Raw genomic sequence first — 26,197 nt, 5'->3', positions numbered from 1 at the left:
CTGGTTGTCTAGTGCGTTCGGAACAGAGAGTTAAAGGAGAAGATTTCTAGGCGCGGAAGAATAGATTCAAGGCATAATGTACAGAGAAGGGTATGGTAGGATGTGAGTACAGTGGAGGTAAAACCTAGGCATTGAGTGACGATGAGAGAGGTTTTGTCTCTAGAGGCACCATTTAAGCCAGGTGAGATCACCACATGTGTGGGGGGTGGAACAAAAGGGCTAGCTAAGGCATATTGAGCAGGGCTGGAGGCTCTACAGTGAAATAAGACAAAAATCACTAACAAAAACAGCAATAGACAAGGCATATTGACATTAGGGAGAGGCATGTGTAGCCGAGTGATCATAGGGTCCAGTGAGTAGCTAGACGAGCTGGAGACATGGCGATTCAGATAGCTAGCAGGCCGGGGCTAGCAGGCTAGCAGTTGGGCCTCAGGGGGATGTCGCAACGGAAGAGGTAGGAATCTGGAGATGTGGTAGAGAAAAGCAGTCCGATATGCTCTGGGTTGATGTCGCGCTGTGCAGACTGGCAGGATTTGACCGGGCTGAGGCTGGCTGATGTCCGAATTAACGGTGATGACCGCTAGCAGTGGCTAACTGACTGCTAGCTAGTATCTAGTTAACTGGCTAGCTTCTGATGAGGGTTCCAGTTCTAAAATATAAAAAATATCAGATCCATACCACATTGTGTGAGGCGTGTTGCAGGAGAGTATGTTCAGTCCGTAGATGGAAATTAAGATTAAAAATATTAAAAATATGTACGAAATATATACAAAGAAAACAATATATACACGGGACGGGACAAGACCAACAAAACAGACGCTCGACTGCTATGCCATCTTGGAATAGCAACCGTACGTACATTTCCCAACAAGAAGCCATGGATCACAGGCAACATCTGTGCTGAGCTAATGGGTAGAGCTGCTGCTTCAAGGAGTGGGACTCGAACCCGGATGCTTATAAGAAATCTTGCTATGCCCTCTGACGAACAATCAAATAGCTAAAAAACGTCTATGCTCGCTTTGAGGCAAGCAACACTGAAGAGTGTTGAGAGCATCAGCTGTTCCGGATGACTGTGTGATCACGCTCTCCGTAGCCGATGTGAGTAAGACCTTTAAACAGGTCAACATTCAGAAGGCCGCAGGGCAGGTCGGATTACCAGGACGTGTACTCCGACCATGCACTGACCAACTGGCAAGTGTCTTCACTGACATTTTCAACCTGTCCCTGACCGAGTCTGTAATACCAACATGTTTCAAGCAGACCACCATAGTCCCTGTGCCCAAGAACACCAAGGTAACCTGCCTAAATGACAACCAACCCGTAGCACTCACGTCTGTAGCCATGAAGTGCTTTGAACGGCTGGTCCTGGCTCACATCAACACCATTATCCCAGAAACCCTAGACCCACTCTGATTTGCATACTGCCCCAACAGATCCACAGATGATGCAATCTCGATTGCACTCCACACTGCCCTTTCCAACCTGGACAAAAGGTACAGCTAGGTGAGAATGCTATTCATTGACTAGAGCTCAGCGTTCAACACCATAGTGCCCTCAAAGCTCATCACTATGCTAAGGACCCTGGGATTAAACACCTCCCCCTGCAACTGGATCCTGGACTTCCTGACGGGCCACCCCCCAGGTGGTGAGGGTAGGGAACAACACATCTGCCATGCTGATGCTCAACACAGGGGCCCCTCAGGGGTGCGTGCTCAGTCCCCTCCTGTACTCCCTGTTCACTCATGACAAGTACATGTCCAACACCATCATTAAGTTTGCCGACGACACAGCGGTGGTAGGCCTGATCACCGACAACGATGAGACAGCCTATGGGGAGGAGGTCAGAGACCTGACAGTGTGGTGCCAGGATCACAACCTCTCCCTCAACGTGATCAAGACAAAGGAGATGATTGTGGGCTACAGAAAAAGGAGGACCGAGCAAGCCCCCATTCTCATCGACAGGGCTGTATTGGAGCAGGTTGAGAGCTTCAAGTTCCTTGGTGTCCACATCACCAACAATCTATCATGGTTCAAACACACCAAGACAGTTGTGAACAGGGCACGACAATGCCTAGTCCCCCTCAAGAGACTGAAAAGATTTGGCATGGGTCCTCAGATCTTGAAAAAGTTCTTCAGCTACACCATCGAGAGCATCCTGACTGGTTGCATCACCGCCTGGTATGGCAACTGCTCGGCTTCCGACCGCAAGGCACTACAGAGTGTAGTGCGTACTTCCCAGGACATCACTGGTGCCAAGCTTCCTGCCATCCAGGACCTCTATACCAGGCGGTGTCATAGGAAGGCCCAAAGAATTGCCAAAGTCTCCAGCCACCCTAGTCCAAGACGGTTCTCTCTGCTACCACACGGCAAGCGGTACCTTAGCGCCAAGTCTAGGTCCAAAAGGCTTCCAAACAGCTTCTACCACCAAGTCATAAGACTCCTGAACATTGTCCCCATCCCATCCCCCATTTTTAAGCTGCTGCTACTGGCACCCCCTGTATATTGCCTCGCTACAGTTATTTTATTTTTGCTCCTTAATTATTTGTATATTTTTTTTTACTTCAGTTTATTTTATTAAATACTTTCTTAAACCTTTTTTCTTAAAACTGTTTTGTTGGTTAAGGGCTTGTAAGTAAGGATTTCACTGTAAGGTTGTATTGTTCTATTCGGTGCCTGTGACAAATACAATTAGATTTTATTTGATCTGAGAGGGGTACGAGTAATGGGATATTGGAAATTCTCCATATGGCCTACCAGCGTACTCGTTCCTACTGATGAGCCTGGTGTTTTAATGGCGGGCCATGTAATGACCTGTAGTTCCACATTACAGACAGCTCTTGGTGTTAAATCTGCGTAGATGTTTGGCAGGTGACAATTTAGCTCTGCCAAGTTGCATAGGCCCTGGAGGAGGCAAGTCGGCAGACCTCAGTGATTCCCAGGGGAACTCTGGTAACCTTGGATTCTCTCTGTAATGTAGTCGTCAGTCACCTTCGGGATTCCTCGGAGGCGAGGGGGATCCTTGGATGAGCGATTGTGGCTGGGAACAGACCTTCAAACCCTTCTACGTTCCCGTAGCCACCCATCGATCTGTATGGTCAAGGCGACGAGAGAGTCGAGATCCATGGGCAGCTCCCGGGCAGCGAGCTCGTCTTTAAACATCTCCGATTATCCATGAAGGAACACGTCAAACAGGGATTCCGGGTTCCAGGCACTCTCGGTGGCCAATGTGCGGAAATCGACCTCATAGTCTGCCACACTACGGGAGTCTTGACGTATTAGGAGTAGCTTCCAAGCAGCCTCTCTCCCGGAAAACGGAGAATCAAATACCTTTTCTACCTCTGCCATGAACTCCTCCAGACTGATGCAAACGGTGGATTGTTGCTCCTACACCGTTGCTCCTACACTATAGCCCACAACCCTAGAACCCTCCCAAACATCAGCATTATTAGGTACGCTATACTCGAGTGGTCCAAGGGAAAGAAGAGGGCTGCAGCTCAAAGGTGAAGGAGCACTGGAGAGAAAGCCAAACAGGTTCTTTAATCTCCAGCAAAGCTGGAGAAGCAGGGGTGGGCTGGGGAGACGCGCTGCTGACAGCGGGGTTACTGAGAGGCTGGGAAGTTACTATTGTGACTGATTGCATAATAGACAATCCGCGGAATTGCACCAGCAATATATTGAAAGTGCGGTCATGACGTTCCGACAAGGTCTGGAATCCTTCCATAAGATTTTGAAGTAACTCATCGTGTCTTCCAATGGTGGCTCCTTGGGAGGAGACGGCATTGCAGAGCTGGTCCGAATCTGCTGGGTCAGTCATGGCCAGTTCATTGTAACACGACTCAGGATAAGACCCAGATGCAGACAGTACGAATCTCAGATGTTTATTACAAAACAGGGGGCAGGCCAACAGCAGGTCAAGGGCAGGTAGAGGTCAGTAATCCAAGGCAGTGTCAATCAGGGACAGAACGGCAGGCAGGCTCAGGTTCAGGGCAGGCAGAATGGTCAGAACCGGAAGGACTAGAAAACAGAAACTAGAGATACTGGAAAACATGCTGGTAAGACAAGACAAGATGAACTGGCAACCAACCAAGAGAAAACGCAGGCATAAGTACACAGGATAATGGGGGGAAATGGGAGACACCTGGTGGGGGGTGGAGACAAGCACAAGACAGGTGAAACAGATCAGGGTGTGACAGTTCCATAATAAATACAAATACACTGTGTTAAAATGAGTTTAACTAAATACATATATTTAATTGTTTTATATTAATAACATATTGCAGCTCCACAAAAATAACTCACTAATAAACATGAAGGCTAGGCCCATCCAATCAAGACTGCATGGCATATTGATGGTTGAGCAAAAACAAGCTGGATATGTACATTGTCAGCATCATATTACTGTTATGACCACTTACTCTGAACGTACTGCAGAACAACAAACTCACTCTATTAGCAAATACCGTCGCCAACAGCACTTCCTGCCATACCTATGTGACGGGATGAACAGTAACATTGTAAATTGCTCTGGAAAATGTTTGGGGCTGCAGTAATCATCCACTGTATTCTGCAATACAGGGATCTCTAGTGATGGAATGCAGCCAGTCTCTCCCTACATGTCACTTCATAGGCGCTCACAGAAGCTCCACTAGTCAAATCAAGTCCATCACTGCAGTAACCCCAGTCCAAAATGAGTAACTGTTGCAGTAAGAGTACCAGGAGGTCACTGTGTCAACAAAACTGTAAAGGGCTCCCGAGTGGCGCTGCGGTCTATGCCACTGCATCGCAGTGCATCACTACAGACCCTGGTTCAATCCCAGGCTGTATCAGAACCAGCCGTGTTTGGGAGTCCCATAGGGCAGTGCACAATTGGCCCAGCATCGTCCGGGTTAAGGGTTTACTGGGGTAGACCGTCATTGTAAAATAAGAATTTGTTGTTAACTGACTTGCCAAGTTAAATGAAGGTTAAATATATATATATTTTTTTTTACAAATGTCATATTGAGAAAGGTTTCTGCACAGTGCACTACAATGTGCCATTCTTGGCACCACCTGCATTTTGCTAATCTACAAAAAAGCATTGTGTTTTTGTCCCAGTATTGTCAAAAGTTTTAGTGATCCTAATTCACTTGAGTTGATTAATTTGAGTTGAGCCAGCGTCGACACCAAGGGGGGAGTAGACACTAAGAGGGGAATCTTAACTTACACTTTGCTGTGCTTCCGCTTCCAAAATCTGACGTAAGGGGTGGGAAATGCCAGTGCACCAGTTTCTACATGACGAAATTGAAAACAAACATACGTTTGACGCTTGCTCCTCCTTAGCACCAGCCAGAAATAGAGCCCTGTGTCTTAGCAATAGAAACAGCATGCACTGAGTGACAGAGTGGATAAACAGGGGACTAAAAAGACAATGTGGGGACAAAGGTCTGCAGGATTACAGGTCTTCAATTGGACCTTATTCCCCTGTATGCATTCCATTTGCAAGTAGAAGTGAACTCTCATAGGATATGTTTTCTGGGCCTCTCTGGTCCTCTGGTGGTGCAGTGGTTTAGCAGTGGTCTTAGCTGTGGTCTTTGAAAGCTCCAGGACAAAATTGCCCAGGTCAGTAAAGAAGTCCCCCTGCATAGACAGGGTGCTGGCCCATTGTTTGGGCACCATGCAAGGCATCAAGGTGTCCTGGAGGGCCTTAAGATCTGGAGGCTCGATCTTGATGATTGTCAACCGGGGAAAGAAGAAAAAAAAGTAAATTGTCTGGAAATCATGACTTAAGAAGCAATGAAATCGTACAAAAAAAAGCTAACAATAACCACAATCTGGAGAGATAGTTCAGTTCTGAGTCTTGTTTACAGCGAGTTTGTCGTAATGTTAACTGGAGTGATGTCATAATGCTGTTATGCATTTGTTTATGATGTCACAAATGGCAGCCATTTCCTCATCTCCCAATGATCTAAAAAGGTGAGGAGCTGAATTCCTTATTTTATTTAACCTTTATTTGATATGGGAGTCTTACTGAGACCAAGGTCTCTTTTACAGATGAGTCCAGAATACAAGGAGAAAGAAAAAAACATGGTCATAAAAATAAAAACACATTCATCAGTAAAAAGATCCTCAATCAGCTTTCTGAAATGGCCTAGAGGCACCATAACATCACATTTAAAAACATTTTGAAGATTGTTCCACAGATAAGGTGCAACTTAACTCAATAGAGACAAAATACATTTCCAGAGTTAGCCATCCTGTGTGGTAACTCGAATGTCTTAAGTTTAGTAATGATGTTAGGCACAGTGGGACTTTTTGTAAAAGGGCTTTATAAAAGAAAATATAACAATGTATCAATTTACGTGACATCAAAGACGGCCAACCAACTTTCTGGTAGAGAATGCAGTGATTGTTGCCCGTAATAAAGCGTAGTGATAAACTGCATCTAACAGCTTTAATGAAGTGGCAGCTATGTTCATATACTGTAGATGATGTCGCCATAGTCTAGGACCGTTAGGAATGTCGACTGAATAATTTGCTTTATACTATTTAGTGAGAGGCAGAACCTATTTCAATAAAAGAAGACCATTTATATTCTCAGTTTCTTAACTAACTCATCAATATGCTTTTTAAAAAGGCCTCTTTTCATTTATCCAGATGCCCGGATATTTGTAAGCAGGGACACAATCAATATGGACGCCATCCAGTATTAATTAACAAAAATATAAACGCAACATGTAGAGTGCTGGTCCCATGTTTCATCAGCTGAAATAAAATATCCCAGAAATGTATCAAAAGCTTATTTCTCTCAAATTGGTTTACATCCCTGTTAGTGAGTATTTTTCCTTTACCAAGATAATCTACCTGACAGGTGTAGCATATCAAGAAACTGATTAAACTGCATGATTATTACACAGGTGCCCCTTGTGCTGGGGACAATAAATGGCCACTCTAAAATGTGCAGTTTTGTCACACAACACAATGCCACAGATGTCTTAAGTTTTCAGGGAGCGTGCAGTTGACATGCTGACTGCAAGAATGTCCACCAGAACTGTTGCCAGAGAATTGAATGTTAATTTCTCGCCCGTAAGCCACCTCCAACGTCATCTTAGAGAATTTGGCAGTACGTCCAACCAGCCTCACAACCGCAGACCACGTGAAACCACACCAGCACAGGACCACCACATCCAGCTTCTTTATCTGCAGGATCGACTGAGACCAGCCACCCGGAGAGCTGATGAAACTGAGGAGAAATTCTGTCTGTAATAAAGGCCTTTTTTGGGGGGGAAACTCATCCTAATTAGCTGGACCTGGCTCCCTAGTCGGTGGGCCTATGCCCTCCCAAGCTCACCCATGGCGGTGCCCCTGCCCAGTCATGTGAAATCCATAGATCAGGGCCTAACAAATTTATTTCAATTAACTGACTTCCTTATATGAACTGTAACTCAATAAAATCGTTGAAATCATTGCATGTTGCGTTTATATTTTTGTTCAGTATACATATGCTTAAAGGAGCATTATGTATAATTTTTGCATTATAATGTCATAAAATGTCCATAATATATCTGCAGTAATAGTGGAATGATAGTGTTTCACAAAAAATGAAATAAAAAAATATATGCTTTGGGTCGTTACAAAATTGCATTCAGAATTTCAGTTTTCCTATTGGTCAACAAAAGACAATGCTTCTCTTGTTTTCGATTTGGAGAGCTGCACCCTCCCTTTTTGAGCAGGGTCATTCGGAGGCGTGGTCATCTTCTTCCGAGCGCAATCAACAATGGCGGATTTCTTAGGCAAGCGTCCAGCCCCACTGGTTGCGGATACAGGTGCCAAAAAAAGAAGAAGTGTAGCCAAGAGACTAAATGATAAGGCTCGGAGAAAAAACAGAGTAAATATAGCTAACAAGTTATGGCCCTAAAAGGGCTGAAGTCGGCCTGTCTTCTGCTTGACAGATAACGTTACCAAGATGTTGCACCAGCTAGTAGCTAGCTAGCTAATGTTAGTTGTGATGTTTTCGAATGGAGAATCTGGGTTATGCTTTATGCTATCTAAATTATATGACTGTCTTGATAAATAACTAAGGTGTACATGGTATTAACCAGTCAGGATATTGACATAAGCATGTGTCTTTTTGAGAGTCATGATCATTTAGAAGCTACTTACATTTTTCATTGGTGAAAACAATATTTTCCCTCTAGAGAGACATGACAGTACCAGAGAGATACACCCACACATAGACTACACAAAGAGAGAGACACAAAAACCAACCATACATCAGTGGTGTAAAGTACTCAAGTAAAAATAGTAAAAAATATTGTTTTCACCAATGAAAAATGTTCTCTGTGTCACGGAGGCGCTCCGCACTGCTAAAGCTAACTCTCTCTCCTCTGCTCTCATCCTTCTAGACCTATCGGCTGCCTTTGATACTGTGAACCATCAGATCCTCCTCTCCACCCTCTCCGAGCTGGGCATCTCCGGCGCGGCCCACGCTTGGATTGCGTCCTACCTGACAGGTCGCTCCTACCTGTCAGGTAGCGTGGCGTGGCGAGAATCTGTCTCCGCACCACGTGCTCTCACCACTGGTGTCCCCCAGGGCTCTGTTCTAGGCCCTCTCCTATTCTCGCTATACACCAAGTCACTTGGCTCTGTCATATCCTCACATGGTCTCTCCTATCATTGCTATGCAGACGACACACAATTAATGTTCTCCTTTCCCCCCTCTGATAACCAGGTGGTGAATCGCATCTCTGCATGTCTGGCAGACATATCAGTGTGGATGACGGATCACCACCTCAAGCTGAACCTCGGCAAGACGGAGCTGCTCTTCCTCCCGGGGAAGGACTGCCCGTTCCATGATCTCGCCATCACGGTTGACAACTCCATTGTGTCCTCCTCCCAGAGTGCTAAGAACCTTGGCGTGATCCTGGACAACACCCTGTCGTTCTCAACTAACATCAAGGCGGTGACCCGTTCCTGTAGGTTCATGCTCTACAACATTCGCAGAGTACGACCCTGCCTCACGCAGGAAGCGGCGCAGGTCCTAATCCAGGCACTTGTCATCTCCCGTCTGGATTACTGCAACTCGCTGTTGGCTGGGCTCCCTGCCTGTGCCATTAAACCCCTACAACTCATCCAGAACGCCGCAGCCCGTCTGGTGTTCAACTTTCCCAAGTTCTCTCACGTCACCCCGCTCCTCCGCTCTCTCCACTGGCTTCCAGTTGAAGCTCGCATCCGCTACAAGACCATGGTGCTTGCCTACGGAGCTGTGAGGGGAACTGGCACCTCCGTACCTTCAGGCTCTGATCAGGCCCTACACCCAAACAAGGGCACTGCGTTCATCCACCTCTGGCCTGCTCGCCTCCCTACCTCTGAGGAAGTACAGTTCCCGCTCAGCCCAGTCAAAACTGTTCGCTGCTCTGGCACCCCAATGGTGGAACAAACTCCCTCACGACGCCAGGTCAGCGGAGTCAATCACCACCTTCCGGAGACACCTGAAACCCCACCTCTTTAAGGAATACCTAGGATAGGATAAAGTAATCCTTCTAACCCCCCCCCCCTTAAAAGAGTTAGATGCACTATTGTAAAGTGGTTGTTCCACTGGATATCATAAGGTGAATGCACCAATTTGTAAGTCGCTCTGGATAAGAGCGTCTGCTAAATGACTTAAATGTAATGTAATGTAAATGAGCTATAGTGCTTACTTTTGTTGTTTGTATTCACAATTTACCATTATATTACTATTCTGTCTTATTTGTGATAGCATCGATTGGGATGATGAAATTGGTGCTGACGAGAGTGGTGCTGATTAGACCTGGAGTCCCTCAAAGGAATCACAGGTGAATGAAGATTCTGATGAAGAGGAGTCTGACAAGTTTGAAGATTCTGGAGACAGCAGCTCGGACGAAGAATACATTCCTTCACTTTTGTGGTATGTTTATCATTCTATGCCTTTAGTAATGTATACATTTTTAAATGTGCATCTTATGCCACATCTGTACCGTTTTTTGTAAATTGTTTATCCACAATATATTCTCTCCATCCACAGCTGCGCATTGATAGACTACCGGTCATCAGTGTAGAAGAGACAGTGCATGACTCTGTCCTTTTAGAAGACTCTTCTGCCACAGATGCACCTCCATCCACAGACACCCCTGACCCACATCAAGTGATTTGCGAGTATGACATCATTGGCAAGCATGCATCCATCACTTAAGAAGCCAGATTAATACATCTGACAAACTTTATTGTGCTGGATCAGTGCCCGTTCCACAACCGGGGAACAGGTGGAGATTGCCATGCCCTTCCACCCTTTGCTTACTTACGAGCCCCTAACCAACATTGCAGTTTTAAAAGTAACAAGTATTTAAAGAGCAGCAGTAAAATAACAATAGCGAGACTATATACAAGGGGGTACCGGTACAGAGTCAGTATGGGGGGGCACTGGATAGTTGAGGTAATATGTAAATGTAGGAAGAGTTATTAGTGACTATGCATAAATGATAACGACAGAGTAGCAGCGGTGTAAAAGAGGGGGGCAATGCAAATAGTCTGGGTAGCCATTTGATTAGCTGTTCAGGAGTCTTATGGCTTGGGGGCAGAAGATGTTTAGAAGCCTCTTGGACCTAGACTTGGCGCTCCGGTACCGTTTGCCGTGCGATAGCAGAGAGAACAGTCGAGGACTAGGGTGGCTGGAGTCTTTGACAATTTTTAGGGCCTTCCTCTAACACCGCCTGGTTTAGAGATCCTGGATGGCAGGAAGCTTGGCCCCAGTAATGTACTGGGCCGTTCACACTGCCCTCTGTAGTGCCTTGCGGTCGGAGGCCGAGCAGCTGCCATTCCAGGCAGTGATGCAACCAGTCAGGATGCTCTCGATGGTGCAGCTGTAGAACCTTTTGAAGATCTGAGGACCCATGCCAAATCTTTTTAGTCTCCTAAGGGGGATAGTTTTTGTCGTGCCCTCTTCACGACTGTCTTGGTGTGCTTGGAACATGTTAGTTTGAAGCTCTCAACCTGCTCCACTGCAGCCAATGAGAATGGGGGTGTGCTCTGTTGTCTTTTTCCTGTAATTCACAATCATCTATTTGGTCTTCATCACGTTGAGGGAGAGGTTCCTGGCACCACACGGCCAGGTCTCTGACCTCCTCCCTATAGGCTGTCTCGTCGTTGTCGGTGATCATACACTGTTGTGTCATCTGCAAATTGAAGGATGGTGTTGGAGTTGTGCCTGGCTGTGCAGTAATGAGCGAACAGGGAGTACAGGAGGAAACTGAGCACACACCCCTGAGGGGCCCCTGTGTTGAGGATCAGTGTGGCGGATATGTTCTTACCTACCCTTACCACCTGGGGCGGCCCGTCAGGAAGTCCAGGATCCAGTTGCAGAGGGAGGTGTTTAGTCCCAGGGTCCTTAGCTTATTAATGAGCTTTGAGGGCACTATGACTTTGAACGCTGAGCTGTAGTCAATGAATAGCATTCTCACATCGGTGTTCCTTTTGTCCAGGTGGGAAAGGGCAGTGTGGAGTGCAATAGAGATTGCATCATCTGTGGATATGTTGGGGCGGTATGCAAATTGGAGTGGGTCTCAGTTTTCTGGGATGATGGTGTTGATGTGAGACATGACCAGCAGTTCAAAGCACTTCATAGCTACAGACGTGAGTGCTACGGGTCGGTAGTCATGTAGGCAGGTTACCTTAGTGTTCTTGGGAACAGGACTATGGTGGTCTGCTTAAAACATGTTGGTATTACAGACTCTGACAGGGAGAGGTTGAAAATGTCAGTGAAGACACTTGCCAGTTGGTCAGTGCATGCTCGCAGTACACGTCCTGGTAATCCGTCTGGCCCTGCAGCCTTGTGAATGTTGACCTGTTTAAAGGTCTTACTCACATCGGCTGCGGAGAGCGAGATCACACAGTCTTCCGGATCAGCTGGTGCTCTCATAAATGTTTCAGTGTTATTTGCCTTGAAGCGAGCATTGAAGTAGTTCAGCTCGTCTGGTAAGCTTGTGTCACTGGGCAGCTCTCGGCTGTGCTTCCCTTTGTAGTCTGTAATGGTTTGCAAGCCCTGCCATATCCGACGAGCGTCAGAGCCAGTGTAGTACGATTCGATTTTAGTTCTGTATTGACGCATTGCCTGTTTGATGGTTCATCGGAGGGCATAGCAGGATTTCTTATAAGCTTCCGGGTTAGATTCCCGCTCATTGAAAGCGGCAGCTCTAGCCTTTAGCTCAGTGAGGTTGCTGCCTGTAATCCACGGTTTCTGGTTGGGGTATGTACGTACAGTCACTGTGGGGATTACGTCATCGATGCACTTATTGATGAAGCCAATGACTGATGTGGTGAACTCCTCAATGCCATCGGAGGAATCCCGGAACATATTCCAGTCTGTGCTAGCTAAACTGTAGCTTAGCGTCTGCTTCCTCTGACCACTTTTATATTGATTAAGTCACTGGTGCGTCCTGCTTTATTTTTTGCTTGTAAGCAGGAATCAGGAGGATAGAAGTATGGTCAGATTTGCCAAATGGGGGTCGAGGGAGAGCTTTGTATGCATCTCTGTGTGTGGAGTAAAGGTGGTCCAGAGTTTTTTTCCTCTGGTTGCACATTTAACATGCTGATGATAATTTGGTAAAACTAATTTAAGTTTCCCTGCATTAAAGTCCCCGGCTACTAGGAGCGCCGCCTCTGGGTGGGCGTTTTTTGTTTGCTTATGGCGGAATACAGCTCATTCAATGCTGTCTTAGTGCCAGCCTCTGAACGTGGTGGTATGTAAACAGCTACAAAGAATAAATATGAAAACTCTCTCGGTAGGCAATGTGATCTACAGCTTATCATTAGATACTTTACCTCAGGCGAGCAATAGATCAAGACTTCCTTAGATATCTTGCACCAGCTGTTGTTTACAAAAACACATAGAAGGCTGCCCCTTGTCTTACCAGATTCCGCTTTTCTATCCTGCATGTACATCGTATAACCAGCCAGCTATTTGTTGATATTGTTGTTCTTCAGCCAAGGCTCCATGAAGCATAAGATGTTACAGTTTTTAATGTCCCGTTGGTCGTTTAATCTTCCACGTAACTCGTCAATTTTATTCTCCAAAGATTGCGGGTTTGCTAGCAGAATGGAGGGAAGTGGAGGTTTATTAGATAGCCTACGAATTTTCAGAAGGCAGCCCGACCTTCGGCCCCTCTTTCTCCGCCTCATCTCCACGCAGATAACAGGGATTGTGGCCTGTTCCCGTGGAAGCAGTATACCCTTTGCTTCGGGCTCGTCAGTCGTGAAAGTAAAAAAAGGATTATGCTAGTCCGTGGTGAGTAATCGCAGTCCTGATGTCTAGAAGTTATTTTCGGTCATAAGAGAACTGATATTTGAAAATAAAAGAAACCTTAACCTGACAACAGATATTGGCAAAACAAACCTCTGCCTTTAACCCCCAACATAGTCTGTGAAAAAGAAGTACCACACAAACTATACATGGATATTGGTCCAAGACCTTGTCCTTATTTTATTTTTGTCCCCCAACAACTAGGACTAAGCCTTTGAGTTTTTTACATTATGACAAAATAAGTAAAAAAGTAATTTGCAAATAAACTAACAAAAAAACATAATCGACTGGGGGGCACGTAGAAGGCCAGCATCCCGGAGTCACCTCTTCACTGTTGATGTTGAGACTGGTGTTTGCGGGTACTATTTAATGAAGCTGCCAGTTGAGGACTTGTGAGGCTTCTGTTTCTCAAACTAGACACTCTCTAATGTACTTGTCCTCTTGATCAGTTATGCACCGGGGCCTCCCATTCCTCTTTCTATTCTGGTTCGAGACAGTTTGCACTGTTCTGTGAAGGGAGTACTACACAGCGTTGTACGAGATCTTCAGTTTCTTGGCAATTTTTCACATGGAATAGCCTTCATTTCTCAGAACAAGAATAGACTGACGAGTTTCAGAAGAAAGTTCTTTGTTTCTGGCCATTTTGAGCCTGTAATCGAACCCACAAATGCTGATGCTCCAGATTCTCAACTAGTCTAAAGATGGCCATTTTTATTGCTTCCTTAATCAACACAACAGTTTTCAGCTGTGCTAACATAATTGCAAAAGGCTTTTCTAATGATCAATTAGCCTTTTAAAATGATAAACTTGGATTAGCTAACACAACGTGCCATTGGAACACGGGAGTGAAAAATCTGCCGTTTCCAGCTACAATAGTCATTTACAACAAAAACAATGTCTACAATGTATTTCTGATCAATTTGATGTTATTTTAATGGACAAAAAATGTGCTTTTCTTTCAAAAACAAGGACATTGCTAAGTAACCCCAAACTTTTGAGCGGTAGTGCAAGTGAATTTGTCCATGGTCTGCACTTTAACCTAATAGCGATTGTATCATTTTATATCATATGTGCTGGAGTACAAAGTGGACACTGTCCAAATACTTTTGGACCTCACTGTATTCCTGTTTTTTTCCCCCCATTAAACCATAAGGGCAGTTTGTTGACTTAATTACTCTGTGTCATAATATGTGTTCGTCATTATGACTTCCTTCTTCAATCCTGCTATATTATCCCATGTATAATATTGTCTTGTTGCTTAGATTACACCAAGACATTAACATACAATCTGTACATCAAACAAGTGACTAACAATTTTGTACAGATGTATTCATTCTGGCTACTTTTCTATGTGCTCTCCTTTCTCGCTTCTTTCTCCACTGGGCCTCCTGTCTGTGTGGCTCCGCTCCGTGTCTGCTATGTAGCTGCTGTCCCTCCTCCAGAAACTCCATCGTCACCCGGCTGGTGTTCTCTTTCTAATTCTAGGGACCCTGGTGTCTGTCATCATGATCCTCCCTGGCATGGAGGCACATCTCCAAAAAGTAAGACACTCCTGTCTGTGTGTTAGTGGTGTTGTTTGTTCAGCTGTTTGTTCACCCGCACCTGCCCGCAATTACACATTGACATTTTATTTATATTTTTTATGTATCCTTTATTTAACTAGGCAAGTCAGTTAAGAACAAATTATTATTTACAATGACGGCCTACCCAAGTCGAACCCGCCCTATGGGACTCCCAATCACGGCCGGATGTGATTCAGCCTAGATTCGAACCAGGGACTGTAGTGATAACACATCCGCAATTGCTAATAAGCCATCCACAACTGCCCGACTATATGTGATAAAGTGAAAGTCTGAGGCCCGTACCCGACCCTAATCTGCAAATATCGAAAATGCGCTTAGGCTACAGTCCGAGTTGGTGTAACGATTTTTTGACAAGGGGTGCAGGATTTTTTCCCCCTAATTTAGATATGTTTCTGCTTATAATTTCTGACATTTTGGTAGGCTATTTGTTTGTAAACTTGTCTAATTAGACCAGAATAAAGTAAATTATAGAATGGACACTTCCATCTAGTTCACATCAGTAAAGTGTTCTCTGTCATCCCTATATGGAACGCCGTTTGGGTCTTAAAGCGCATGGTCAAAACGCAATAATATTAATGCTGCGTGTGTAAAGCAAGCAGGTGCAGGCGCTAAATTAACTTGTGCAGGCCCTAAATTAACGCGTGCATGTGTTAAATTAACATCTTCCCGTGCTAAATTAACACCTACAAGAGTCAAATAAGTGGTGGAAATGTGCTAAATAAACAGCTGCAAGCGGTCCTGCACACGTCAAATTAACACCTACAGCTGCTAAATATACACCTACACATGCTAGCTTAACGCGTTCTTTAATATGCAAATTTTACCAGCCAATTTCCCTAGCTCCTCCTTTCATTAAATCGGTGTACAGTCAGTTTGATACAACAACACCGAAGATGGAGAGAAGGAACTTCCATATCCGCTGCAAACAGACCCTAAATGGCTGCACTCTAATAATCCTGGACTTGATGCCCTTCAGTCCACGTTAACAAGGTTGATTCTTTTTAAATACTATTATTACTTAATCATAAAGTTGATCTGCTAGCTAACACAGAGGACGGGTCTGTGTATGGCTGTGCAGCTATGTTGAGGCTCAGACACTGAGACAGCAGTGCAAGTAACTTAGGCCTATGTGTGGCTAATATTGTAAGTCTCATTAGGGCAAGGGAGTATTTTATATTTAGCTAGTATATGTAGAATATATATATTTTGTTGTAATGAATGCTGGTATTTAAATGGCTGGATTGCTAAATTAGTTACTAGTTCGCTTGATAACCTTCCTTAGCCGCACACACCGGCCATAGCCACAGTGAACGGAGCTGTCTTGTAATATTTTTTTTTACAGCCCTGCTAGTTACATAAAGGTGACTTATTATCGAGGAGTACTGACGTCAAACATGTTTTTGTATTTTTAGGCTAAACAACAACTGAAGGTCTAAAACTTCAGGCAGGCTGGCTGGCTAGCTAGCTATAATTTCAATGCTACCTAGCCTTAGCCGCGCTAGCTCGCGATTAACATGAAAACATTTACAAAGCTCACAAAGCTCATTTGACCTAGGACAACCCTGTCAAAACTTTGCTAATATCTACAACATATCAGCTTTCCAACAGCACATATATTACTTTTGAATAACCTTTGAAATATGAATATTTCATCTAAGCCTATGATGTAGAAATTAACAAATTCAGACATAAACCAGGAACGTTAATGTTAGTACTATTGCACTGTTTGAACAGGAATCGCAGTCCCAACCATGGTCTCTATTTTCACAAAACTGTCGTCTTGCAGAATGGAAGCCATGCAGAGGAGCCTTGAGTGGGCTAGGGGGAGGCTGATAAATGTTGGGTGTGGTTGGGTTTACTGTATTATAAATACATTACTTGGCCACAATTTGTGACAGTTACTATAAATTCAAAGTGTTTTTGGAATGAGGGTGGTGGGCTGTGTCACAATACATTAAGTAGCCTAAACACAGTGTATTATTGTTACAGCCAGTTCCAGTTACCGGGCTCCTCGTACTTGGAGAGGAGCTAGAGGTGCACCTTGTTATGCCATCACTCAAGAGCAACTGAGGTTTCTGATGTCCTGTGCTTTCGGTGTGTCTCAGATGGCAGATACTCTACATGTGTCCCGATCGACAGTCAAACGTTGTCTAAGGTCAGTTGTGCTTGGGAGTAATGCTATAAACTACAGACATTAGATGCATGGTTTCCAGTTTCTTACCAATCAAACAATTTAGAATGACTACAATCAAGACAGGACTTTAAAATGACTAAGATGATATGCATTACCTCATCCCTGTAGATTGTTACTTTTCTCCCAGACACTTCAATCTGTCATGTGCACCGTTATATTCTGACATGTTAGACTTGGCTCTGGATGAAAAGATTAAGGACTTGGTGGCTGGGAACGACAAACGTGGACCGGAGGCTGTTCGATCACAATTAAGGGCTCTGGGTGCAGAGACGCAGAGTGAGGGACAGCATGCTTCGTGTTAACCCGAGGGCAGCTGCCCTCAGAGCCATGTCGCAGAGGCTGCATAGAAGGTCATACCGTGTTGCTGGACCAAACTTGTTATGGCACCTTGATGGAAACCACAATGATAAGATGTCTTTGTGATAGACACAATTATCTATATCACTGGTGAGAAGTTGTACATTGTAACATCTCAAATTGTTCATCAACAACTAACAGTTCAGTAAGCAATGGCCCTTGATACCATATGTCACTCATGTGGATAATAATTGTTTTATTGTGTTTCTGCTACTTCTGTGATTGATAGAATATCTGCATTATGAAATGAACAAACATGCTTATATTGAGGACATACGGAGGCAAAAACAGTTGGAGCAAGGTATTTGTGCCTAAGTGTGAACAACAGGAGGGTCTATCCTCTTGACTCATCAAGATAAACGTGGTTATCTTTCCAATTGAAGTAGATATTGTAATCACACATCTTCCGCTGCAGGAAACAGTCTAGAACAAACCCTTGTAGTCTTATAACCCCTCCCCTTCTATTAACACAACATAAGCATAATCAATTATTCTAATATATCAAAGATTTTGGTACAGTACTTATGACCCCTAGGTGAACCCGACAGTACACTGAACAGAAATATTACATGCAACAATTTCAAATACTTTACTGAGTTACAGTTCATATAAGGAAATCAGTCAACATCATCAGTACTGATTTACCATTTGTGTGTAGTAAATAAGTAGTGAAACACGTATTATTGAGTAGAACTTGTAAGGTAGTGATGAATTCTAACTTAGTTAATTTTTTTCATGAGGTTGTGGTGATATACTGCAACTATTACAAATTGATGGTCCTTGAAAATACATATTTTTTAATCTACCTGCTGCGGTGGCTGGTGGACCAAAAAGTACATTTTATGCCCTGACTGCCACCCACCTGCCCTTCATCTACACATTTCATGACCCTAAACCCACCCGCCCCGCGTATATAACCGTGGGAACTGCGGGTTATGAGTCAACCCGTGCATCACTAATGTGTGTGGTGTAAGTATTTGACAATGTCAACATGTGTGACGTAAGAGCTTAACACTTGAATGCATTTCCTGTGAGTAAAACAAAAAATAGTTCTAGCACTTTTTTGTGACGATGTCTTTTTAGAAACGCTACCCAAAATGACATTAAAATGCCCTTTTTATCCTTTCCCCCTCTAGATCCTAGGCTTCTGTCAGGGTGGGAGCACCATACCAGGAATGGAGAACCAGTTTAACTGTGTCGTCATTGTGGGCTACACATCTGTGTACCGCATGTGCTTCGCCATGACCTGCTTCTTCTTCCTCTTCTCAGCCATCATGGTCTGTGTCCAGGGCAGCAAAGACCCGCGTGCAGCCATTCAGAATGGGTGAACTCAAATTAAGATTAAGATCACTTTATTCATCAATTGTACACAAGGTCCAACCAAAATTTGACTCCCGCTTTTTCCCAGCCCCTCTGAAAGACACACATACATATACAGGTTGGAGCAGGGGGCTGCAACACTGGGCGCCCGCGGAGCAGGTGTTGGGGAGGCTTAAGCGCCTTGCTTAAGGGCACAACGGCAGGCACTTTGAGGATTTGATACCAGCAACCCTCCAGCTTTCTTCCCTCCAGATTCTTCCCGTCAGACCCGGGATTCGAACTGGCACCCCTCCGGTTGTTGGTTCACCTTTAACCGCTAGTCTACCTGCTGCCCCACCACCATGCCCTTCACTGCTTTCATTCCCAGCAGGGAAAATGGTTTGAAGTGACATCATTACAATCAGAAACCGGTCGATATGTAAGTCCAACCAATTTTGGGTTAGTACTGTAATAAGTTGTTTACAAATCATGAATAAAACCTTTTTGTAACTTTCAGGCTCAAGTTCACTGGCTTCTCTTAGAGAAGACTCATGCAAATACTTAGTTTCTGATTCTTTAAGTTTCTGATCCTGGTCGGCATCACTGTGGGAGTCTTCTTCATCCCGGATGGAACCTTCCATACTGGTACTGTGATGATCACAGTTAACTTTAAATGTCTGTCAAGTGACTTCTGACAGTACTGGTGTAATCATTGGCTAATGATTAAGCCTTTGTGAAAAACATGCATTGGTGCATTGGTTTTTCCCTCTGAAAGATCCTCAACCTATAGCGATTGCGTTATTATAAGTAAAGTATGCTGTTTATGCTCTTGTGAACCAACACAATCAGACAAACCAAGAAAATGTATCAAGTAATCAAAGAATGTAGAAGCCAATTTATTTCTGTTGAACTAGCACATTGTTTACTGCAAGATATATATGGTCTGCACTGTGTTTATATAAACTAAAATAGGACATCCCTCACTTATTTATCCTATTTATTACCAAGCTGAAAATTATAATGCATTCGAATATAACCACACGATATTTGATAAAGGAAGTAGGAGAGGGAAAGTAATTTTACTCTGAATATGCCAGAAGTGAACCTACAGGCAAAGCACAATAGCGACACTGTTATACACTATATATACAAAAGTATGTGGACACCCCTTCAAGTTAGTGGATTTGGCTATTTCAGCCACACCCATTGTTGAAAGGTGTAGAAAATTGAGCACACAGCCATGCAATCTCCATAGTCAAAGATTGGCAGTAGAATGGCCTTACTGAAGGGCTCAGTGATTTTCAACATGGCACCGTTATAGGATGCCACCTTTCCAACAAGTCAGTTCGTCAAATTTCTGCACTGCTTAGAGCTGCCCTGGTCAACTGTAAGTGTTGTTATTGTGAAGTGGAAACATCTAGGTGCAACAACGGCTCAGCCATGAAGTGGTAGGCCACACGCTCACAGAACGGGACCACCGAGTGCTGAAGCGATTTTAAAAATGGTCTGACCGCAGTGGCAACACTCACTAGCGAGTTCCAAATGGAAGCAATGTCAGCACAAGAACTGATCGTCGGAAACTTCATGAAATGGGTTTCCATGGCCTAATATCACCATGCGCAATGCATGGGCTGGAGTGGTGCATGGGCTGGAACTCCATGGGCTGGAGTGGTGTAAAGCTTGCCACCATTGGACTCTGGAGCAGTGGAAACGCGTTCTCTGTGGAGCGATGAATCACGCTTCACCATCTAGCACTCCGGACTAACAAATCTGGGTTTGGAGGATGACGGGAGAACACTACCTTCCCCAATGCATAGTGCCAACTGTAAAGTTTGGTGGAGGAGAAATAATGATCTGGTACTGTTTTTCATGGTTCGGCTGGGACCCTTAGTTCCAGTGAAGGAAAATCTTAACGCTACAGCATATAATGACATTCTAGGCAATGCTGTGCCTCCAACTTTGTGGCAACAGTTTGGGGAAGTCCCTTTCCTGTTTTAACATGGCAATGCCCCCGTGCACAAAGCAAGTTCCATACAGAAATGGTTTGGAAGAACTTGACTGGCCAGCACAGAGCCCTGACCTCAACCCCATCATTGAACACCTTTGGGATGAATTGGAACACTGACTGCGAGCCAGTCCTAATCGCCTAACATCAGTGCACGACCACCAGAGCTCGTGGCTGAATGGAAGCAAGTCCCCGCAACAATGTTCCAACATCTAGTTGAAAGCCTTCACTCACAATAAGTTGTATGCTTGGGGTCATTGTCCATTTGGAAGACCCATTTGCGACCAAGCTTTAACTTCCTGACTGATGTCTTGAGATGTTGCTTCAACATATCCACATAATTTTCCAGCCTCATGATGCCATCTATTTTGTGAAGTGCACCAGTCCCACCTGCAGCAAAGCACCCCCACAACATAATGCTGCCACCTCGGTGCTTCACGGTTGGGATGGTGTTCTTCAGCTTGCAAGCATCCCCCTTTTTCCTCCAAACGTCACGATGGTCATTATGGCCAAACAGCTCTATCTTTGTTTCATCAGACCAGAGGACATTTCTCCAAAAAGTACAATCTTTGTCCCCATGTGCAGTTGCAAACCGTAGTCTGACTTTTTTATGGCGGTTTTGGAGCAGTGTCTTCTTCCTTGCTGAGCAGCCTTTCAGGTTATGTCGATATAGGAATCGTTTTACTGTGGATATATACTTTTTGTAACCAGATACTTTTTGTAACTGTTTCCTCCAGCATCTTCACAAGGTCCTTTGCTGTTGTTCTGGGATTGATTTGCACTTTTTGCACCAAAGTACGTTCATCTCTAGGAGACAGAACACGTCTCCTTCCTGAGCGGGATGACGGCTGCGTGGTCCCATGGTGTTTATACTTGCGTACTATTGTTTGTACAGATGAGCGTGGTACCTTCAGGCATTTGGAAATTGCTCCCAAGGATGAACCAGACATGTGGAGGTCTACAATGTGTTTTCTGAGGTCTTGGCTGATTTCTTTTGATTTTCCCATGATGTCAAACGAAGAGGCACTGAGTTTGAAGGTAGGCCTTGAAATATATCCACAGATACACCTCCAATTGACTCAAATGATGTCAATTAGCCTATCAGAAGCTTCTAAAGCCATGACATCATTTTCTGGAATTTTCCAAGCTGTTTAAAGGCACAGTCAACTTAGTGTAAGTAAACTTCTGACCCACTGGAATTGTGATACAATGAAGTATAAGTGAAATAATCTGTCTAAACAATTGTTGGAAAAGTTACTTGTGTCATGCACAAAGTAGATGTCCTAACCGACTTGCCAAATCTATAGTTAGTTAACAAGAAATTTGTGGAGTGGTTGAAAAACAAGTTTTAATGACTCCAACATAAGTGTATGTAAACTTCCGACTTCAACTGTGGTACCTTAATTCTGCTGAAAAAGTTTTACTACCATGACTGTTTATTCTAGCAGGGTTCTTCAAGCCTGCTCCTGGAGACCCATAGGGTGTGCATACATTTGTTCCAGCCATATACTAATATCTGATTTAACTAGCCAATCAACCAATCATCAACCCTTGATACGTTGAATGTGGTGTTAGTAGTAATGGACAGGAACAAAAGCCTGCACACCTTGTGGCTCTCCAGGACCAGGATTGAAGAACACTGTTCTAAAGAAAACATAGAACGAGAATATGCATCTGAAGAGTATGGATGGGGGTGTTCGTCATACGTGACTGTTTTTGCCGACCCTCTCCATGTTGCCCTTCTCTCCCTCAGGCCTGTTGTCGTTCACCTTCCTCCACTACGCACTGGCCTTCACCTCAGTGGTGCTGTTCTACATCTACTACACCCAGCCTAAAGACTGCACTGAGCACAAGGTCTTCATCAGCCTCAACCTCATCTTCAGCGTCATCTTCTTCATCGTCTCCATCCTGCCCAAAGTACAGGTATTGTGGCGGTTTCATTGCCCACCTCAAATTAAGGAACAGTTTCAGCAATTATATCAGTAATTATTGATACAATGTTTGGTAAGGGAATGCTTTTATTAGTCAGTTTTTGTTGATAACAGTGTTGACAATTGTGTGCATTGCATGATGATGAATTTGTTCCACTGCATACATGTGTTTACCAGTGCCTATGTTTTTGTGTTTCACAGGAAGCCCAGGCCCAGTCTGGTCTGCTCCAGGCCTCTCATCTCCCTCTACACCATGTATGTCACCTGGTCCGCCTTGACCAACAACCCAAGTGAGTCTCAGCCTTTTCCCCATTTCAGTTTCTACAGAGTTTCTGCCGTTGTTGTCATTGTATATAGTTGTTTTTACTTTCTCCCTCCAGTTTATGTTTATATTTGCTTTCCAAACCACTGCAGCACTGAGTATTGCCTACTGGTGAGTTTGGCAGACTTTGGTAGTTCACTCACCTTCCCCAACTCGTTGCATTTACTTGTACTTGTGCTTGTAGTGGGTCAGTGGAAAAGCTCAGACATGTGTTGGAGTGTGTCTACAACAGTCTGCACTCAGTTGTTGTAATTAATAGACACTTGGCATATCTGTTGTGATAATAGGTTTAGAGTCTTGGCTGTTGCCTTCCTCAAGACTGCAGGTCTCTTTACGTGTTTTTTTTCTTCCCCATAACTATCCTACATTCTATGGCTGATTTGCTGTGTCTGTCTCTCTCAGACCGTAAGTGTAACCCCAGCCTGCTGAGTCTGGTGTCAAATGTCAGCTCCAGCGAGCCCACACCCACCAGTGCCTCAGGACAGGTGCAGTGGTGGGATGCCCAGAGCATTGTGGGTTTGGTCATCTTCCTCTTCTGCACTCTCTATGCCAGGTAGCTAGCTACTCCAATTTGGATCCATATCATGGCTGCTTATTTAAGTGTCTGTTATGCTATGATCTTGATAGATCTCCCATGCTGACCCCTGGTCTCTCTCTTTTTGTATCTCTTTTTCTCTCTCCACCTCTCTCTCCCATGCTCTCTTTCTCTCTTCTTTCTCCCTTTCTTTATGTCTGTCTTGTTCACATTTTCCATTCTCTTTCCTGCCCTCCCACACCTTTTTAGCTTTGCTTTACTTATTGTTATTGTTTTGTTTTTTATCCTCATGTTTGTTGTGTAGTAAATATTTAAGCTATTATTTCCTTATTTTTTTCCTGTGAAGCACATTGTGTTGCATTCCATGTCTGAAATGTGCTGTATAAATAAAGCTTGATTTGATTTGACTCCCTCCCCCCTGGGTGAACGTATGTCCAGCAACACTCAGGTGAACAAGCAGATGCAGACCGAGGAGGGCGGGGGTTATGGAGGAGAGGGCGAGGTAGGGGAGGACGGTGTGCAATGGGCCGTGGATAATGAGGAGGAGGGAGTCACCTACAGCTACTCCTTATTCCACTTCCACTTCTGCCTGGCCTCCCTCTACATCATGATGACACTCACCAACTGGTACCAGTAAGTACAGCAACAGCTGACCATCAGAGCCACAGCTATATAGAAATGTTAGAACATTTTACAATATTTCTAGGTGTCCTATTGGGTATGTTGTGTATGTATTCAGGGTCAGTTTGAAAGCCATGGGATCAGGAGGGATATTTCTTTGGGTGAATCTCAACAGCCTTTGTGTGAAAGCTATGCGAAAGCAAATCCCTGATAGGCAGCATTAATCCACCATATTGCTCTGACCTTTTCTGTGTTTTCAGATCAGCCTAAATTAAGGGGATGAGACAAGGATAGAAAGCCACTATAAAGATACACTCTTTAAACTGACACCTTCTCCCTTCATTCCTCAGGCCTGACACCACCAGCCAGGCCATGCAGAGCAGTATGCCAGCTGTGTGGGTGAAGATCAGCTCCAGTTGGCTGGGCCTGAGCCTCTACCTCTGGACCCTGCTCGCCCCTCTCATGTTTCCCGAGCAAGACTTCAGCCAAACAGCCCCCCATGGGGTCACCATTGGCTTGTAAGATGTTGTGTTGAAGTTTATTATTATTATAATAGTTTTTTTATATATACGAGTCAGAATTTTTGCATTGTTCTCTGTTGGTGTGTTTAATCTTGTTTTGTTGGGATTTGTTGTGATTTATTTGATTTAACATGTTAGGGTCTTTTATCTACCATGGCTGCATGGGTTATGGTTATCATCAGTTTGTCCCAGAATGCACATTAGTGAACTATAGCAAAGACGTAATAATCAGGTGCTTATTACCTCACTTTTAAAATAATATATCAGTTGGAATTCTGAGTCTGAGCCCTCTTACTGAAACAATGTACTATGTACACATCCTGATTAAAGCTCACTGGACTGTGAAGTATTAACCTAGCCCTTGCTCTAACTACATATTTCTGAACCCTGGAGGTCAGTTGTAATTCCCCCTACCTACCCCACCCTAAGGCTTAGCTCTCTACCCCAACTATGCCTGATTCACGTAGGGCCGACCTGAACCGTACTGGCTCAGATATTTTCTTTTCTCATGATCCTTTCCAGCAAGGTTCCAGAAACTATGGTGGATGCATATTCAGGTCAGTACAGCTCAGGCTTGGCTTGGCTCAGTTTGGCTCAGGAGTGTGAAAATGGTACTACAGTGCTCTCAAACCCCAACCTTAGCCCATTTAACTCTGGTGCTACACCATGCCCTGTCCCTAAAGACATCTGTGTTTCTGCTCCATCACTAGCCCTGTTTCTGGGTCTTCTATATCCATAGTCATGGGTCAGTCATAAGTCAGATACATGCTTGTATCTGCAGTGAGGAGACGTATTCTGATCTGATACAATCAATCTCTTGGGAGCAGTTTCTCGGACACAGATTAAGTATAGTCCTGGACTAAGAAGCTGTTTCAATTGAGATTTTCCATTGACCATGGTTTTTAGTCCCGGACTAGGCTTAATCTGTGGCTGGAAAACCGTCCCTTGAAGTCTACAGGGGTTTAGGTGAGGAAGTGGGATTCTGAACCTCGCACTTCTGCTCTGAGAAATGCCCATGTGTTGCCACGATGTTACTGAGTCTGATTAATAAACTGTCATTAGTGTACAGCTCTACAACAATGCATTTCAAGAACGATATGTTGGTGTTTGATAATATGTATAATGGTTATAATTCAATGGATATTGCTCTCAAATTTGATAATTATGAGTTGTTTGGCAATACTTGCACATTTCATAATTTCATGTCAGATTATTTACCTCTTAATGGATATGAAGTTTCCCAATTTGACTGAAATAAGATCAATGTGTTTAACTCGTGGTGAAAAGATTGGTGTGCTTAAGAGATGTGAAATGTTGCTTATGAGGTGAAATGTTGAAATTGGTGGTCTGTTGAAGAATCTATAGTAAAACAGTGCGAACATTTGAGTATTGTGAATTAAATTATTTAAAAGTTAAATTGAAGACAATAAGTCAATTCTGATATACATTAAAGTGTACAAAACATTAGGAACACATTCCTAATATTGAGTTGCAACCCCTTTTTACCCTCAGAACAGCCTCAATTCGTCAGGGCATGG

General features: G+C 44.1%; 1 pseudogene; it reads left to right on the top strand.

The window, feature by feature from the left end:
• The first annotated feature begins 1,672 nt into the window (after positions 1 to 1,672).
• LOC139572617 (serine incorporator 2-like) lies at positions 1,673 to 26,076 on the top strand (annotated as a pseudogene).
• Positions 26,077 to 26,197: the final 121 nt, after the last annotated feature.

Source organism: Salvelinus alpinus, chromosome 4, assembly GCF_045679555.1.
Source record: "Salvelinus alpinus chromosome 4, SLU_Salpinus.1, whole genome shotgun sequence".
Classification (NCBI taxonomy): Eukaryota; Metazoa; Chordata; class Actinopteri; order Salmoniformes; family Salmonidae; genus Salvelinus; species Salvelinus alpinus.
The sequence above is the reverse complement of the archived record's forward strand: the minus strand, read 5'-3'. Positions and strand labels throughout refer to the sequence as shown.